General features: G+C 45.9%; 8 non-coding genes across 8 annotated transcripts; all 8 read left to right on the top strand.

The window, feature by feature from the left end:
- Positions 1-1,253: 1,253 nt before the first annotated feature.
- Positions 1,254-1,444, top strand: LOC130306920 (U2 spliceosomal RNA). Its single transcript, XR_008856198.1, has one exon. It is a non-coding gene; the product is annotated as a U2 spliceosomal RNA (small nuclear RNA).
- A 2,086-nt stretch (positions 1,445-3,530) lies between these two features.
- On the top strand, positions 3,531-3,721 carry LOC130306919 (U2 spliceosomal RNA). Its single transcript, XR_008856197.1, has one exon. It is a non-coding gene; the product is annotated as a U2 spliceosomal RNA (small nuclear RNA).
- Positions 3,722-5,804: 2,083 nt separating this feature from the next.
- Positions 5,805-5,995, top strand: LOC130306918 (U2 spliceosomal RNA). The gene has a single exon (XR_008856196.1). It is a non-coding gene; the product is annotated as a U2 spliceosomal RNA (small nuclear RNA).
- A 2,080-nt stretch (positions 5,996-8,075) lies between these two features.
- On the top strand, positions 8,076-8,266 carry LOC130306917 (U2 spliceosomal RNA). Its single transcript, XR_008856195.1, has one exon. It is a non-coding gene; the product is annotated as a U2 spliceosomal RNA (small nuclear RNA).
- A 2,091-nt stretch (positions 8,267-10,357) lies between these two features.
- On the top strand, positions 10,358-10,548 carry LOC130306916 (U2 spliceosomal RNA). Its single transcript, XR_008856194.1, has one exon. It is a non-coding gene; the product is annotated as a U2 spliceosomal RNA (small nuclear RNA).
- Positions 10,549-12,630: 2,082 nt separating this feature from the next.
- Positions 12,631-12,822, top strand: LOC130306935 (U2 spliceosomal RNA). The gene has a single exon (XR_008856212.1). It is a non-coding gene; the product is annotated as a U2 spliceosomal RNA (small nuclear RNA).
- Positions 12,823-14,901: 2,079 nt separating this feature from the next.
- On the top strand, positions 14,902-15,093 carry LOC130306934 (U2 spliceosomal RNA). The gene has a single exon (XR_008856211.1). It is a non-coding gene; the product is annotated as a U2 spliceosomal RNA (small nuclear RNA).
- Positions 15,094-17,187: 2,094 nt separating this feature from the next.
- LOC130306914 (U2 spliceosomal RNA) lies at positions 17,188-17,378 on the top strand. The gene has a single exon (XR_008856192.1). It is a non-coding gene; the product is annotated as a U2 spliceosomal RNA (small nuclear RNA).
- The last annotated feature ends 11 nt before the right edge of the window (positions 17,379-17,389 follow it).

The following is a 17,389-nucleotide window of genomic DNA, read 5'->3' as shown; positions in this document are numbered from 1 at the left end:
TATGTATAATGTTGTAAAAATGCTCTAGAAGCTAAAGTCGCAGAAATGTCACACATATTTGGCCTGCAACTTTCTGTGCGACAAATTCAGACAGGAAAAATCAGTATAAATCCTTAGAAAATTATCCCCCAGTGTCTCCATCTGCTGGCGGTATTGAATAAGCATTGCTGCACTGATGGGGTATGCATTAGACGAAAAAAAAGAAGAAAAAGAAGAATAATACGCCCAGAAAAGAGGCGAAAAGGAGAAAAACGTAAAAAAACGTGAAAAAAAAGTAAGAGGAAGAGAAGGGAAAAAAAGGTGGAAATGGGTTTAAAAGTGATTTCGGCGGAGAAATATATATATATATATATATATATATATATATATATATATATATACGCGCACACACACACATATATATAAACGTATTCTCCGTTGAGATATTGCAGCCGCTGCTGTGTCCAGGCCCAGAAGCCTTAGCACTGTGCTGTGATGTCACTCAATACCACTGACATCACTAGGTGTAAACAACATCTCTCCTTTGCTGTGTATGTGACTATGGAGCTGTTTGGTGATGTCGTCTATTATGGCCTTCATAGAAGCAACAGGAGATTGTTGCATCCATCTAGAACCCTCAGAACTACAGTGCTATGATGTCACTCACTTCCACAGGCCTTGCAGAGTGTAAACAACAACAACCCAGCTTTGTTGTGTATGTAACCATAGGGATTTGTGATGTCACCTAGAACCTTCACAGCAGCGACAGCTTTATGAGGAGCATCAGCACTGCTCTGCCTGAGCAGAACCATCACCGCCATAGGTTGTCAAATAACCCGGATTTAACCCACACAGGTAAGTCCAATGGGGTGCAGGCATGTCCTCTATGCTTACAGCTTCCCGTGGGTGTTGGTTTGATACCGTTTGGGGACAGCCAAGGAGGCATCTGCAGGCAACAAAGGTAGGTGTGTGCTTGTGTGTGTGTTTCCTATGCAGATCCTAAGCCCAGTGTCACATGCAAGTAGGAGGAGTAAGAAGGGTTCCTGGCAAATCCGGGTTATGGATTGCATTTAAAAAGGCCCCGTGGGAGTGCAATGGGCCCCTGTCTTGCTGCTTAGCAATAATGGTATGGGTTTAGGTTCTGCTGTGTGTACTGGTGGTTGACTGCCCCCCAGCCCAGAGTGTGCATGGAAAATTGTCTGGCAGCCTCCCTGACAGCAAGCAGTGATAGTGCCCATGAAGGGGACCTTGTTGGGCCCGCCCCTTTCACGGTTATCGCTTCTCGGCCTTTTGGCTAAGATCAAGTGTAGTATCTGTTCTTATCAGTTTAATATCTGATACGTCCCCTATCTGGGGACCATATATTAAATGGATTTTTGAGAACGGGGGCCGATTTCGAAGCTTGCTTCCGTCGCCCTATGCATTGACCCGATATGGCAGTATCTTCGGGTACAGTGCACCACCCCCTTACAGGGTTAAAAAGAAAGATTCCTACTTTCATTGCTACCTGCTTGCTGGCTAGCCAGCTAGCCAGCCCTGTGGGCCTTGCTGCTGCAGCCAAAAAACAAAAGGTGGTGCTGCTGCTGCTGCTTCTGCTGCTTCTGCTTGTGTCTGGCCGCTGTTGGAGCGTCCAGGCACAGGACTTCTGCTGCTGCTGACTAAATGGCCTCCTTAATTGGATCATTTGAGTAGCCAGCACACCTGTGCAGGTAGGGCATGACATGATAGGCAGCTGCCTTGATAGCGGGTGGGTGCTGAATGTTCCTAATTGACAAAATAAGATTAATGCTTATGAAGAAATATAAAATCTCATCCCTTCCCCAATATCGCGCCACACCCCTACCCCTTAATTCCCTGGTTGAACTTGATGGACATATGTCTTTTTTCGACCGTACTAACTATGTAACTATGTAACATAACATGGGGGGGGGGGGGGGTCTCCTGGCTGTTCACACAGGTGTGTCATTGCTGTACATTGACCATGCATTGCTTCTGTGGTATTGCAAAGGCAAAGACAAATGCTTCCAGCCATCCATTGCACTAATGGATTGGTCATCAGCTGGCTGTCTATGTCCCGCATCAATATAGACCAAAGTACAGAGGGTTAGGCTATGCTATTGTGCACCTACCTGATGCATCAGAAGGTGCGAGGCCCTTGCTAAATTCTGTGCACAGACTTTGAGATCTATACTTTAGACTGTATCTAAACCTGCTCCAACATGGACTGACATTCTGGCCTACTTTCAGCCGATGCGACTTGTCTGTCGCTGAACAGTCGCTTTTTATGTATTCAGCACCTATGTATAATGTTGTAAAAATGCTCTAGAAGCTAAAGTCGCAGAAATGTCACACATATTTGGCCTGCAACTTTCTGTGCGACAAATTCAGACAGGAAAAATCAGTATAAATCCTTAGAAAATTATCCCCCAGTGTCTCCATCTGCTGGCGGTATTGAATAAGCATTGCTGCACTGATGGGGTATGCATTAGACGAAAAAAAAGAAGAAAAAGAAGAATAATACGCCCAGAAAAGAGGCGAAAAGGAGAAAAACGTAAAAAAACGTGAAAAAAAAGTAAGTGGAAGAGAAGGGAAAAAAAGGTGGAAATGGGTTTAAAAGTGATTTCGGCGGAGAAATATATATATATATATATATATATATATATATATATATATATATACGCGCACACACACACATATATATAAACGTATTCTCCGTTGAGATATTGCAGCCGCTGCTGTGTCCAGGCCCAGGAGCCTTAGCACTGTGCTGTGATGTCACTCAATACCACTGACATCACTAGGTGTAAACAACATCTCTCCTTTGCTGTGTATGTGACTATGGAGCTGTTTGGTGATGTCGTCTATTATGGCCTTCATAGAAGCAACAGGAGATTGTTGCATCCATCTAGAACCCTCAGAACTACAGTGCTATGATGTCACTCACTTCCACAGGCCTTGCAGAGTGTAAACAACAACAACCCAGCTTTGTTGTGTATGTAACCATAGGGATTTGTGATGTCACCTAGAACCTTCACAGCAGCGACAGCTTTATGAGGAGCATCAGCACTGCTCTGCCTGAGCAGAACCATCACCGCCATAGGTTGTCAAATAACCCGGATTTAACCCACACAGGTAAGTCCAATGGGGTGCAGGCATGTCCTCTATGCTTACAGCTTCCCGTGGGTGTTGGTTTGATACCGTTTGGGGACAGCCAAGGAGGCATCTGCAGGCAACAAAGGTAGGTGTGTGCTTGTGTGTGTGTTTCCTATGCAGATCCTAAGCCCAGTGTCACATGCAAGTAGGAGGAGTAAGAAGGGTTCCTGGCAAATCCGGGTTATGGATTGCATTTAAAAAGGCCCCGTGGGAGTGCAATGGGCCCCTGTCTTGCTGCTTAGCAATAATGGTATGGGTTTAGGTTCTGCTGTGTGTACTGGTGGTTGACTGCCCCCCAGCCCAGAGTGTGCATGGAAAATTGTCTGGCAGCCTCCCTGACAGCAAGCAGTGATAGTGCCCATGAAGGGGACCTTGTTGGGCCCGCCCCTTTCACGGTTATCGCTTCTCGGCCTTTTGGCTAAGATCAAGTGTAGTATCTGTTCTTATCAGTTTAATATCTGATACGTCCCCTATCTGGGGACCATATATTAAATGGATTTTTGAGAACGGGGGCCGATTTCGAAGCTTGCTTCCGTCGCCCTATGCATTGACCCGATATGGCAGTATCTTCGGGTACAGTGCACCACCCCCTTACAGGGTTAAAAAGAAAGATTCCTACTTTCATTGCTACCTGCTTGCTGGCTAGCCAGCTAGCCAGCCCTGTGGGCCTTGCTGCTGCAGCCAAAAAACAAAAGGTGGTGCTGCTGCTGCTGCTTCTGCTGCTTCTGCTTGTGTCTGGCCGCTGTTGGAGCGTCCAGGCACAGGACTTCTGCTGCTGCTGACTAAATGGCCTCCTTAATTGGATCATTTGAGTAGCCAGCACACCTGTGCAGGTAGGGCATGACATGATAGGCAGCTGCCTTGATAGCGGGTGGGTGCTGAATGTTCCTAATTGACAAAATAAGATTAATGCTTATGAAGAAATATAAAATCTCATCCCTTCCCCAATATCGCGCCACACCCCTACCCCTTAATTCCCTGGTTGAACTTGATGGACATATGTCTTTTTTCGACCGTACTAACTATGTAACTATGTAACATAACATGGGGGGGGGGGGGGTCTCCTGGCTGTTCACACAGGTGTGTCATTGCTGTACATTGACCATGCATTGCTTCTGTGGTATTGCAAAGGCAAAGACAAATGCTTCCAGCCATCCATTGCACTAATGGATTGGTCATCAGCTGGCTGTCTATGTCCCGCATCAATATAGACCAAAGTACAGAGGGTTAGGCTATGCTATTGTGCACCTACCTGATGCATCAGAAGGTGCGAGGCCCTTGCTAAATTCTGTGCACAGACTTTGAGATCTATACTTTAGACTGTATCTAAACCTGCTCCAACATGGACTGACATTCTGGCCTACTTTCAGCCGATGCGACTTGTCTGTCGCTGAACAGTCGCTTTTTATGTATTCAGCACCTATGTATAATGTTGTAAAAATGCTCTAGAAGCTAAAGTCGCAGAAATGTCACACATATTTGGCCTGCAACTTTCTGTGCGACAAATTCAGACAGGAAAAATCAGTATAAATCCTTAGAAAATTATCCCCCAGTGTCTCCATCTGCTGGCGGTATTGAATAAGCATTGCTGCACTGATGGGGTATGCATTAGACGAAAAAAAAGAAGAAAAAGAAGAATAATACGCCCAGAAAAGAGGCGAAAAGGAGAAAAACGTAAAAAAACGTGAAAAAAAAGTAAGAGGAAGAGAAGGGAAAAAAAGGTGGAAATGGGTTTAAAAGTGATTTCGGCGGAGAAATATATATATATATATATATATATATATATATATATATATATACGCGCACACACACACATATATATAAACGTATTCTCCGTTGAGATATTGCAGCCGCTGCTGTGTCCAGGCCCAGGAGCCTTAGCACTGTGCTGTGATGTCACTCAATACCACTGACATCACTAGGTGTAAACAACATCTCTCCTTTGCTGTGTATGTGACTATGGAGCTGTTTGGTGATGTCGTCTATTATGGCCTTCATAGAAGCAACAGGAGATTGTTGCATCCATCTAGAACCCTCAGAACTACAGTGCTATGATGTCACTCACTTCCACAGGCCTTGCAGAGTGTAAACAACAACAACCCAGCTTTGTTGTGTATGTAACCATAGGGATTTGTGATGTCACCTAGAACCTTCACAGCAGCGACAGCTTTATGAGGAGCATCAGCACTGCTCTGCCTGAGCAGAACCATCACCGCCATAGGTTGTCAAATAACCCGGATTTAACCCACACAGGTAAGTCCAATGGGGTGCAGGCATGTCCTCTATGCTTACAGCTTCCCGTGGGTGTTGGTTTGATACCGTTTGGGGACAGCCAAGGAGGCATCTGCAGGCAACAAAGGTAGGTGTGTGCTTGTGTGTGTGTTTCCTATGCAGATCCTAAGCCCAGTGTCACATGCAAGTAGGAGGAGTAAGAAGGGTTCCTGGCAAATCCGGGTTATGGATTGCATTTAAAAAGGCCCCGTGGGAGTGCAATGGGCCCCTGTCTTGCTGCTTAGCAATAATGGTATGGGTTTAGGTTCTGCTGTGTGTACTGGTGGTTGACTGCCCCCCAGCCCAGAGTGTGCATGGAAAATTGTCTGGCAGCCTCCCTGACAGCAAGCAGTGATAGTGCCCATGAAGGGGACCTTGTTGGGCCCGCCCCTTTCACGGTTATCGCTTCTCGGCCTTTTGGCTAAGATCAAGTGTAGTATCTGTTCTTATCAGTTTAATATCTGATACGTCCCCTATCTGGGGACCATATATTAAATGGATTTTTGAGAACGGGGGCCGATTTCGAAGCTTGCTTCCGTCGCCCTATGCATTGACCCGATATGGCAGTATCTTCGGGTACAGTGCACCACCCCCTTACAGGGTTAAAAAGAAAGATTCCTACTTTCATTGCTACCTGCTTGCTGGCTAGCCAGCTAGCCAGCCCTGTGGGCCTTGCTGCTGCAGCCAAAAAACAAAAGGTGGTGCTGCTGCTGCTTCTGCTGCTTCTGCTTCTGCTTGTGTCTGGCCCCTGTTGGAGCGTCCAGGCACAGGACTTCTGCTGCTGCTGACTAAATGGCCTCCTTAATTGGATCATTTGAGTAGCCAGCACACCTGTGCAGGTAGGGCATGACATGATAGGCAGCTGCCTTGATAGCGGGTGGGTGCTGAATGTTCCTAATTGACAAAATAAGATTAATGCTTATGAAGAAATATAAAATCTCATCCCTTCCCCAATATCGCGCCACACCCCTACCCCTTAATTCCCTGGTTGAACTTGATGGACATATGTCTTTTTTCGACCGTACTAACTATGTAACTATGTAACATAACATGGGGGGGGGGGGGGGGGGGTCTCCTGGCTGTTCACACAGGTGTGTCATTGCTGTACATTGACCATGCATTGCTTCTGTGGTATTGCAAAGGCAAAGACAAATGCTTCCAGCCATCCATTGCACTAATGGATTGGTCATCAGCTGGCTGTCTATGTCCCGCATCAATATAGACCAAAGTACAGAGGGTTAGGCTATGCTATTGTGCACCTACCTGATGCATCAGAAGGTGCGAGGCCCTTGCTAAATTCTGTGCACAGACTTTGAGATCTATACTTTAGACTGTATCTAAACCTGCTCCAACATGGACTGACATTCTGGCCTACTTTCAGCCGATGCGACTTGTCTGTCGCTGAACAGTCGCTTTTTATGTATTCAGCACCTATGTATAATGTTGTAAAAATGCTCTAGAAGCTAAAGTCGCAGAAATGTCACACATATTTGGCCTGCAACTTTCTGTGCGACAAATTCAGACAGGAAAAATCAGTATAAATCCTTAGAAAATTATCCCCCAGTGTCTCCATCTGCTGGCGGTATTGAATAAGCATTGCTGCACTGATGGGGTATGCATTAGACGAAAAAAAAGAAGAAAAAGAAGAATAATACGCCCAGAAAAGAGGCGAAAAGGAGAAAAACGTAAAAAAACGTGAAAAAAAAGTAAGAGGAAGAGAAGGGAAAAAAAGGTGGAAATGGGTTTAAAAGTGATTTCGGCGGAGAAATATATATATATATATATATATATATATATATATATATATATATACGCGCACACACACACATATATATAAACGTATTCTCCGTTGAGATATTGCAGCCGCTGCTGTGTCCAGGCCCAGGAGCCTTAGCACTGTGCTGTGATGTCACTCAATACCACTGACATCACTAGGTGTAAACAACATCTCTCCTTTGCTGTGTATGTGACTATGGAGCTGTTTGGTGATGTCGTCTATTATGGCCTTCATAGAAGCAACAGGAGATTGTTGCATCCATCTAGAACCCTCAGAACTACAGTGCTATGATGTCACTCACTTCCACAGGCCTTGCAGAGTGTAAACAACAACAACCCAGCTTTGTTGTGTATGTAACCATAGGGATTTGTGATGTCACCTAGAACCTTCACAGCAGCGACAGCTTTATGAGGAGCATCAGCACTGCTCTGCCTGAGCAGAACCATCACCGCCATAGGTTGTCAAATAACCCGGATTTAACCCACACAGGTAAGTCCAATGGGGTGCAGGCATGTCCTCTATGCTTACAGTTGGTTTGATACCGTTTGGGGACAGCCAAGGAGGCATCTGCAGGCAACAAAGGTAGGTGTGTGCTTGTGTGTGTGTTTCCTATGCAGATCCTAAGCCCAGTGTCACATGCAAGTAGGAGGAGTAAGAAGGGTTCCTGGCAAATCCGGGTTATGGATTGCATTTAAAAAGGCCCCGTGGGAGTGCAATGGGCCCCTGTCTTGCTGCTTAGCAATAATGGTATGGGTTTAGGTTCTGCTGTGTGTACTGGTGGTTGACTGCCCCCCAGCCCAGAGTGTGCATGGAAAATTGTCTGGCAGCCTCCCTGACAGCAAGCAGTGATAGTGCCCATGAAGGGGACCTTGTTGGGCCCGCCCCTTTCACGGTTATCGCTTCTCGGCCTTTTGGCTAAGATCAAGTGTAGTATCTGTTCTTATCAGTTTAATATCTGATACGTCCCCTATCTGGGGACCATATATTAAATGGATTTTTGAGAACGGGGGCCGATTTCGAAGCTTGCTTCCGTCGCCCTATGCATTGACCCGATATGGCAGTATCTTCGGGTACAGTGCACCACCCCCTTACAGGGTTAAAAAGAAAGATTCCTACTTTCATTGCTACCTGCTTGCTGGCTAGCCAGCTAGCCAGCCCTGTGGGCCTTGCTGCTGCAGCCAAAAAACAAAAGGTGGTGCTGCTGCTGCTGCTTCTGCTGCTTCTGCTTGTGTCTGGCCGCTGTTGGAGCGTCCAGGCACAGGACTTCTGCTGCTGCTGACTAAATGGCCTCCTTAATTGGATCATTTGAGTAGCCAGCACACCTGTGCAGGTAGGGCATGACATGATAGGCAGCTGCCTTGATAGCGGGTGGGTGCTGAATGTTCCTAATTGACAAAATAAGATTAATGCTTATGAAGAAATATAAAATCTCATCCCTTCCCCAATATCGCGCCACACCCCTACCCCTTAATTCCCTGGTTGAACTTGATGGACATATGTCTTTTTTCGACCGTACTAACTATGTAACTATGTAACATAACATGGGGGGGGGGGGGGGGGGTCTCCTGGCTGTTCACACAGGTGTGTCATTGCTGTACATTGACCATGCATTGCTTCTGTGGTATTGCAAAGGCAAAGACAAATGCTTCCAGCCATCCATTGCACTAATGGATTGGTCATCAGCTGGCTGTCTATGTCCCGCATCAATATAGACCAAAGTACAGAGGGTTAGGCTATGCTATTGTGCACCTACCTGATGCATCAGAAGGTGCGAGGCCCTTGCTAAATTCTGTGCACAGACTTTGAGATCTATACTTTAGACTGTATCTAAACCTGCTCCAACATGGACTGACATTCTGGCCTACTTTCAGCCGATGCGACTTGTCTGTCGCTGAACAGTCGCTTTTTATGTATTCAGCACCTATGTATAATGTTGTAAAAATGCTCTAGAAGCTAAAGTCGCAGAAATGTCACACATATTTGGCCTGCAACTTTCTGTGCGACAAATTCAGACAGGAAAAATCAGTATAAATCCTTAGAAAATTATCCCCCAGTGTCTCCATCTGCTGGTGGTATTGAATAAGCATTGCTGCACTGATGGGGTATGCATTAGACGAAAAAAAAGAAGAAAAAGAAGAATAATACGCCCAGAAAAGAGGCGAAAAGGAGAAAAACGTAAAAAAACGTGAAAAAAAAGTAAGAGGAAGAGAAGGGAAAAAAAGGTGGAAATGGGTTTAAAAGTGATTTCGGCGGAGAAATATATATATATATATATATATATATATATATATATATATATATATACGCGCACACACACACATATATATAAACGTATTCTCCGTTGAGATATTGCAGCCGCTGCTGTGTCCAGGCCCAGGAGCCTTAGCACTGTGCTGTGATGTCACTCAATACCACTGACATCACTAGGTGTAAACAACATCTCTCCTTTGCTGTGTATGTGACTATGGAGCTGTTTGGTGATGTCGTCTATTATGGCCTTCATAGAAGCAACAGGAGATTGTTGCATCCATCTAGAACCCTCAGAACTACAGTGCTATGATGTCACTCACTTCCACAGGCCTTGCAGAGTGTAAACAACAACAACCCAGCTTTGTTGTGTATGTAACCATAGGGATTTGTGATGTCACCTAGAACCTTCACAGCAGCGACAGCTTTATGAGGAGCATCAGCACTGCTCTGCCTGAGCAGAACCATCACCGCCATAGGTTGTCAAATAACCCGGATTTAACCCACACAGGTAAGTCCAATGGGGTGCAGGCATGTCCTCTATGCTTACAGCTTCCCGTGGGTGTTGGTTTGATACCGTTTTGGGGACAGCCAAGGAGGCATCTGCAGGCAACAAAGGTAGGTGTGTGCTTGTGTGTGTGTTTCCTATGCAGATCCTAAGCCAGTGTCACATGCAAGTAGGAGGAGTAAGAAGGGTTCCTGGCAAATCCGGGTTATGGATTGCATTTAAAAAGGCCCCGTGGGAGTGCAATGGGCCCCTGTCTTGCTGCTTAGCAATAATGGTATGGGTTTAGGTTCTGCTGTGTGTACTGGTGGTTGACTGCCCCCCAGCCCAGAGTGTGCATGGAAAATTGTCTGGCAGCCTCCCTGACAGCAAGCAGTGATAGTGCCCATGAAGGGGACCTTGTTGGGCCCGCCCCTTTCACGGTTATCGCTTCTCGGCCTTTTGGCTAAGATCAAGTGTAGTATCTGTTCTTATCAGTTTAATATCTGATACGTCCCCTATCTGGGGACCATATATTAAATGGATTTTTGAGAACGGGGGCCGATTTCGAAGCTTGCTTCCGTCGCCCTATGCATTGACCCGATATGGCAGTATCTTCGGGTACAGTGCACCACCCCCTTACAGGGTTAAAAAGAAAGATTCCTACTTTCATTGCTACCTGCTTGCTGGCTAGCCAGCTAGCCAGCCCTGTGGGCCTTGCTGCTGCAGCCAAAAAACAAAAGGTGGTGCTGCTGCTGCTGCTTCTGCTGCTTCTGCTTGTGTCTGGCCGCTGTTGGAGCGTCCAGGCACAGGACTTCTGCTGCTGCTGACTAAATGGCCTCCTTAATTGGATCATTTGAGTAGCCAGCACACCTGTGCAGGTAGGGCATGACATGATAGGCAGCTGCCTTGATAGCGGGTGGGTGCTGAATGTTCCTAATTGACAAAATAAGATTAATGCTTATGAAGAAATATAAAATCTCATCCCTTCCCCAATATCGCGCCACACCCCTACCCCTTAATTCCCTGGTTGAACTTGATGGACATATGTCTTTTTTCGACCGTACTAACTATGTAACTATGTAACATAACATGGGGGGGGGGGTCTCCTGGCTGTTCACACAGGTGTGTCATTGCTGTACATTGACCATGCATTGCTTCTGTGGTATTGCAAAGGCAAAGACAAATGCTTCCAGCCATCCATTGCACTAATGGATTGGTCATCAGCTGGCTGTCTATGTCCCGCATCAATATAGACCAAAGTACAGAGGGTTAGGCTATGCTATTGTGCACCTACCTGATGCATCAGAAGGTGCGAGGCCCTTGCTAAATTCTGTGCACAGACTTTGAGATCTATACTTTAGACTGTATCTAAACCTGCTCCAACATGGACTGACATTCTGGCCTACTTTCAGCCGATGCGACTTGTCTGTCGCTGAACAGTCGCTTTTTATGTATTCAGCACCTATGTATAATGTTGTAAAAAATGCTCTAGAAGCTAAAGTCGCAGAAATGTCACACATATTTGGCCTGCAACTTTCTGTGCGACAAATTCAGACAGGAAAAATCAGTATAAATCCTTAGAAAATTATCCCCCAGTGTCTCCATCTGCTGGCGGTATTGAATAAGCATTGCTGCACTGATGGGGTATGCATTAGACGAAAAAAAAGAAGAAAAAGAAGAATAATACGCCCAGAAAAGAGGCGAAAAGGAGAAAAACGTAAAAAAACGTGAAAAAAAAGTAAGAGGAAGAGAAGGGAAAAAAAGTGGAAATGGGTTTAAAAGTGATTTCGGCGGAGAAATATATATATATATATATATATATATATATATATATATATATACGCGCACACACACACATATATATAAACGTATTCTCCGTTGAGATATTGCAGCCGCTGCTGTGTCTAGGCCCAGGAGCCTTAGCACTGTGCTGTGATGTCACTCAATACCACTGACATCACTAGGTGTAAACAACATCTCTCCTTTGCTGTGTATGTGACTATGGAGCTGTTTGGTGATGTCGTCTATTATGGCCTTCATAGAAGCAACAGGAGATTGTTGCATCCATCTAGAACCCTCAGAACTACAGTGCTATGATGTCACTCACTTCCACAGGCCTTGCAGAGTGTAAACAACAACAACCCAGCTTTGTTGTGTATGTAACCATAGGGATTTGTGATGTCACCTAGAACCTTCACAGCAGCGACAGCTTTATGAGGAGCATCAGCACTGCTCTGCCTGAGCAGAACCATCACCGCCATAGGTTGTCAAATAACCCGGATTTAACCCACACAGGTAAGTCCAATGGGGTGCAGGCATGTCCTCTATGCTTACAGCTTCCCGTGGGTGTTGGTTTGATACCATTTGGGGACAGCCAAGGAGGCATCTGCAGGCAACAAAGGTAGGTGTGTGCTTGTGTGTGTGTTTCCTATGCAGATCCTAAGCCCAGTGTCACATGCAAGTAGGAGGAGTAAGAAGGGTTCCTGGCAAATCCGGGTTATGGATTGCATTTTAAAAAGGCCCCGTGGGAGTGCAATGGGCCCCTGTCTTGCTGCTTAGCAATAATGGTATGGGTTTAGGTTCTGCTGTGTGTACTGGTGGTTGACTGCCCCCCCAGCCCAGAGTGTGCATGGAAAATTGTCTGGCAGCCTCCCTGACAGCAAGCAGTGATAGTGCCCATGAAGGGGACCTTGTTGGGCCCGCCCCTTTCACGGTTATCGCTTCTCGGCCTTTTGGCTAAGATCAAGTGTAGTATCTGTTCTTATCAGTTTAATATCTGATACGTCCCCTATCTGGGGGACCATATATTAAATGGATTTTTGAGAACGGGGGCCGATTTCGAAGCTTGCTTCCGTCGCCCTATGCATTGACCCGATATGGCAGTATCTTCGGGTACAGTGCACCACCCCCTTACAGGGTTAAAAAGAAAGATTCCTACTTTCATTGCTACCTGCTTGCTGGCTAGCCAGCTAGCCAGCCCTGTGGGCCTTGCTGCTGCAGCCAAAAAACAAAAGGTGGTGCTGCTGCTGCTGCTTCTGCTGCTTCTGCTTGTGTCTGGCCGCTGTTGGAGCGTCCAGGCACAGGACTTCTGCTGCTGCTGACTAAATGGCCTCCTTAATTGGATCATTTGAGTAGCCAGCACACCTGTGCAGGTAGGGCATGACATGATAGGCAGCTGCCTTGATAGCGGGTGGGTGCTGAATGTTCCTAATTGACAAAATAAGATTAATGCTTATGAAGAAATATAAAATCTCATCCCTTCCCCAATATCGCGCCACACCCCTACCCCTTAATTCCCTGGTTGAACTTGATGGACATATGTCTTTTTTCGACCGTACTAACTATGTAACTATGTAACATAACATGGGGGGGGGGGGGGGGGTCTCCTGGCTGTTCACACAGGTGTGTCATTGCTGTACATTGACCATGCATTGCTTCTGTGGTATTGCAAAGGCAAAGACAAATGCTTCCAGCCATCCATTGCACTAATGGATTGGTCATCAGCTGGCTGTCTATGTCCCGCATCAATATAGACCAAAGTACAGAGGGTTAGGCTATGCTATTGTGCACCTACCTGATGCATCAGAAGGTGCGAGGCCCTTGCTAAATTCTGTGCACAGACTTTGAGATCTATACTTTAGACTGTATCTAAACCTGCTCCAACATGGACTGACATTCTGGCCTACTTTCAGCCGATGCGACTTGTCTGTCGCTGAACAGTCGCTTTTTTATGTATTCAGCACCTATGTATAATGTTGTAAAAATGCTCTAGAAGCTAAAGTCGCAGAAATGTCACACATATTTGGCCTGCAACTTTCTGTGCGACAAATTCAGACAGGAAAAATCAGTATAAATCCTTAGAAAATTATCCCCCAGTGTCTCCATCTGCTGGCGGTATTGAATAAGCATTGCTGCACTGATGGGGTATGCATTAGACGAAAAAAAAGAAGAAAAAGAAGAATAATACGCCCAGAAAAGAGGCGAAAAGGAGAAAAACGTAAAAAACGTGAAAAAAAAGTAAGAGGAAGAGAAGGGAAAAAAAGGTGGAAATGGGTTTAAAAGTGATTTCGGCGGAGAAATATATATATATATATATATATATATATATATATATGCGCACACACACACATATATATAAACGTATTCTCCGTTGAGATATTGCAGCCGCTGCTGTGTCCAGGCCCAGGAGCCCTTAGCACTGTGCTGTGATGTCACTCAATACCACTGACATCACTAGGTGTAAACAACATCTCTCCTTTGCTGTGTATGTGACTATGGAGCTGTTTGGTGATGTCGTCTATTATGGCCTTCATAGAAGCAACAGGAGATTGTTGCATCCATCTAGAACCCTCAGAACTACAGTGCTATGATGTCACTCACTTCCACAGGCCTTGCAGAGTGTAAACAACAACAACCCAGCTTTGTTGTGTATGTAACCATAGGGATTTGTGATGTCACCTAGAACCTTCACAGCAGCGACAGCTTTATGAGGAGCATCAGCACTGCTCTGCCTGAGCAGAACCATCACCGCCATAGGTTGTCAAATAACCCGGATTTAACCCACACAGGTAAGTCCAATGGGGTGCAGGCATGTCCTCTATGCTTACAGCTTCCCGTGGGTGTTGGTTTGATACCGTTTGGGGACAGCCAAGGAGGCATCTGCAGGCAACAAAGGTAGGTGTGTGCTTGTGTGTGTGTTTCCTATGCAGATCCTAAGCCCAGTGTCACATGCAAGTAGGAGGAGTAAGAAGGGTTCCTGGCAAATCCGGGTTATGGATTGCATTTAAAAAGGCCCCGTGGGAGTGCAATGGGCCCCTGTCTTGCTGCTTAGCAATAATGGTATGGGTTTAGGTTCTGCTGTGTGTACTGGTGGTTGACTGCCCCCCAGCCCAGAGTGTGCATGGAAAATTGTCTGGCAGCCTCCCTGACAGCAAGCAGTGATAGTGCCCATGAAGGGGACCTTGTTGGGCCCGCCCCTTTCACGGTTATCGCTTCTCGGCCTTTTGGCTAAGATCAAGTGTAGTATCTGTTCTTATCAGTTTAATATCTGATACGTCCCCTATCTGGGGGACCATATATTAAATGGATTTTTGAGAACGGGGGCCGATTTCGAAGCTTGCTTCCGTCGCCCTATGCATTGACCCGATATGGCAGTATCTTCGGGTACAGTGCACCACCCCCTTACAGGGTTAAAAAGAAAGATTCCTACTTTCATTGCTACCTGCTTGCTGGCTAGCCAGCTAGCCAGCCCTGTGGGCCTTGCTGCTGCAGCCAAAAAACAAAAGGTGGTGCTGCTGCTGCTGCTTCTGCTGCTTCTGCTTGTGTCTGGCCGCTGTTGGAGCGTCCAGGCACAGGACTTCTGCTGCTGCTGACTAAATGGCCTCCTTAATTGGATCATTTGAGTAGCCAGCACACCTGTGCAGGTAGGGCATGACATGATAGGCAGCTGCCTTGATAGCGGGTGGGTGCTGAATGTTCCTAATTGACAAAATAAGATTAATGCTTATGAAGAAATATAAAATCTCATCCCTTCCCCAATATCGCGCCACACCCCTACCCCTTAATTCCCTGGTTGAACTTGATGGACATATGTCTTTTTTCGACCGTACTAACTATGTAACTATGTAACATAACATGGGGGGGGGGGGGGGGGGGGGTCTCCTGGCTGTTCACACAGGTGTGTCATTGCTGTACATTGACCATGCATTGCTTCTGTGGTATTGCAAAGGCAAAGACAAATGCTTCCAGCCATCCATTGCACTAATGGATTGGTCATCAGCTGGCTGTCTATGTCCCGCATCAATATAGACCAAAGTACAGAGGGTTAGGCTATGCTATTGTGCACCTACCTGATGCATCAGAAGGTGCGAGGCCCTTGCTAAATTCTGTGCACAGACTTTGAGATCTATACTTTAGACTGTATCTAAACCTGCTCCAACATGGACTGACATTCTGGCCTACTTTCAGCCGATGCGACTTGTCTGTCGCTGAACAGTCGCTTTTTATGTATTCAGCACCTATGTATAATGTTGTAAAAATGCTCTAGAAGCTAAAGTCGCAGAAATGTCACACATATTTGGCCTGCAACTTTCTGTGCGACAAATTCAGACAGGAAAAATCAGTATAAATCCTTAGAAAATTATCCCCCAGTGTCTCCATCTGCTGGCGGTATTGAATAAGCATTGCTGCACTGATGGGGTATGCATTAGACGAAAAAAAAGAAGAAAAAGAAGAATAATACGCCCAGAAAAGAGGCGAAAAGGAGAAAAACGTAAAAAAACGTGAAAAAAAAGTAAGAGGAAGAGAAGGGAAAAAAAGGTGGAAATGGGTTTAAAAGTGATTTCGGCGGAGAAATATATATATATATATATATATATATATATATACTATATATATATATATACGCGCACACACACACATATATATAAACGTATTCTCCGTTGAGATATTGCAGCCGCTGCTGTGTCCAGGCCCAGGAGCCTTAGCACTGTGCTGTGATGTCACTCAATACCACTGACATCACTAGGTGTAAACAACATCTCTCCTTTGCTGTGTATGTGACTATGGAGCTGTTTGGTGATGTCGTCTATTATGGCCTTCATAGAAGCAACAGGAGATTGTTGCATCCATCTAGAACCCTCAGAACTACAGTGCTATGATGTCACTCACTTCCACAGGCCTTGCAGAGTGTAAACAACAACAACCCAGCTTTGTTGTGTATGTAACCATAGGGATTTGTGATGTCACCTAGAACCTTCACAGCAGCGACAGCTTTATGAGGAGCATCAGCACTGCTCTGCCTGAGCAGAACCATCACCGCCATAGGTTGTCAAAGGATTTAACCCACACAGGTAAGTCCAATGGGGTGCAGGCATGTCCTCTATGCTTACAGCTTCACGTGGGTGTTGGTTTGATACCGTTTGGGGGACAGCCAAGGAGGCATCTGCAGGCAACAAAGGTAGGTGTGTGCTTGTGTGTGTGTTTCCTATGCAGATCCTAAGCCCAGTGTCACATGCAAGTAGGAGGAGTAAGAAGGGTTCCTGGCAAATCCGGGTTATGGATTGCATTTAAAAAGGCCCCGTGGGAGTGCAATGGGCCCCTGTCTTGCTGCTTAGCAATAATGGTATGGGTTTAGGTTCTGCTGTGTGTACTGGTGGTTGACTGCCCCCCAGCCCAGAGAGTGTGCATGGAAAATTGTGCTGGCAGCCTCCCTGACAGCAAGCAGTGATAGTGCCCATGAAGGGGACCTTGTTGGGCCCGCCCTTTCACGGTTATCGCTTCTCGGCCTTTTGGCTAAGATCAAGTGTAGTATCTGTTCTTATCAGTTTAATATCTGATACGTCCCCTATCTGGGGACCATATATTAAATGGATTTTTGAGAACGGGGGCCGATTTCGAAGCTTGCTTCCGTCGCCCTATGCATTGACCCGATATGGCAGTATCTTCGGGTACAGTGCACCACCCCCTTACAGGGT

The sequence above is a fragment of the Hyla sarda genome, unplaced genomic scaffold (genome assembly GCF_029499605.1).
Source record: "Hyla sarda isolate aHylSar1 unplaced genomic scaffold, aHylSar1.hap1 scaffold_1411, whole genome shotgun sequence".
Taxonomy (NCBI): domain Eukaryota; kingdom Metazoa; phylum Chordata; class Amphibia; order Anura; family Hylidae; genus Hyla; species Hyla sarda.
Note: the sequence above shows the minus strand (reverse complement) of the source record. Positions and strands in the feature narration are given on the sequence as shown.